This window comes from Belonocnema kinseyi, chromosome 8 (genome assembly GCF_010883055.1).
Source record: "Belonocnema kinseyi isolate 2016_QV_RU_SX_M_011 chromosome 8, B_treatae_v1, whole genome shotgun sequence".
Classification (NCBI taxonomy): Eukaryota; Metazoa; Arthropoda; class Insecta; order Hymenoptera; family Cynipidae; genus Belonocnema; species Belonocnema kinseyi.
In genome coordinates this window covers 126,887,908-126,889,279 of record NC_046664.1, presented here as the reverse complement: position 1 = coordinate 126,889,279, position 1,372 = coordinate 126,887,908, and the positions used below count along the sequence as shown (strand labels likewise).

The 1,372-nt window shown below is 35.9% G+C and overlaps 1 protein-coding gene across 3 annotated transcripts in view; it reads left to right on the top strand.

The window, feature by feature from the left end:
* The window catches only part of LOC117177638 (ubiquitin-conjugating enzyme E2-17 kDa), a 262,017-nt gene that overhangs the window by 56,233 nt on the left and 204,412 nt on the right, over window positions 1–1,372 (top strand). The window lies entirely within an intron of this gene.

Genomic DNA, 1,372 nt, shown 5'->3' with positions numbered 1-1,372 from the left:
ACAAGAAATTTTTTTTCTCATTCTACAGGGTTTTAGAAATATTTTAGGCTTACTAAAAAAATTTCGATTTTTTGAAAGTTGCATGGTGGCCTTACCCCTTAATAGATATTCGAGTTTATATTCAATTTGGAACTCATTATTTTAAAAACTTTTCAATTGTAAAGCATATAACTTTCAAAGTATTTAAAATATTTAAAACTTAAAGATTCACAATATTTAAAATCTTCCATTTTGAACGGTGAAAATAACGGTAATGTTTTGGATAGAAATCAACTTTTTTTAGTAAAAAATATATTCAGTCACGTTGAATGTCACACTCAATATCACAAAATATGCTATTTATTAATAATATTATATGCGCAACTAAGTTACCGCTATTTACCAATAGATGGTTGCAGTAGTCAGTGCTGGTCGATTTTGACATTCAAAACGTCATGAACCAAGCTTAGACATATGGTAAAAAAAAACCGTGTTGACAGATTAGTGATTTTATTTTGGCGTCATATACTTTTGGTTGTGTGAAAATGTTTGATTTTGTTCCAAATAATCGTTATTTGATGGAAGTGTTGATTTTATTCTTTCATTCGAAGAAAACGGCGGCTGAAGCGGATCGAGAGCACCAAAAAGTTTGCGGAGATACTGCTCTAAGTGAATTATCGTACCGTGACTGGTTCCGTCTCTTCAAAGACGATGATTTCAATGTTGACGACCGTCCGCGTGAAGAAATGCCATAAACGTTCAAAGACGGTGAATTGGATGCATTGCTCAATGAGGATCCGTACCAAATACAAGAATAGCTTGCTTCAGCATTAATAGTTACCCACCAAGCCATTGCCAAGCGATTGCATGCGTTGGGAATGATTAAAAAAAAAGGAACTTGAGTTTCTTATGATTTGTGCCATTTGAGCGTCGTTTTTTCGCCTGTGAAAAACTGCTTCAGCGGCAAAAAAGGAAGGTTTTCTTCATCCCATCGTGACGGGTGATGAAAAATGGATTCATTACAGCAACCCAAAGAGAAGAAAGTCATGGGAATTGTTTGGTCATGCTTCTACGTCGTCGGCTTCGCCGAATATTCACGCGTCAACACTTTCCGTAAATGACGATAATTTGGCACAAAATCAGACATTTTGACACAACCAAAAGTAAATTACGCCAAAACAAAATCACTAATGTGTCAACACGGTTTCTTACCATAATAGACAGTCTGATAAGTCCCTGAAAAATGAAACACGGAAACGTTTTTTTGGCCAAAGTCGGTTTTATTTTTCAGCATACTCTCCTTTTAGGTCGATACAGCGAGTCCAACGATTTTCTAACTTTCTGATACCGTCCGAAAAGTACTCGATCGGAAGGTCTCCAAAATACGCCTCAG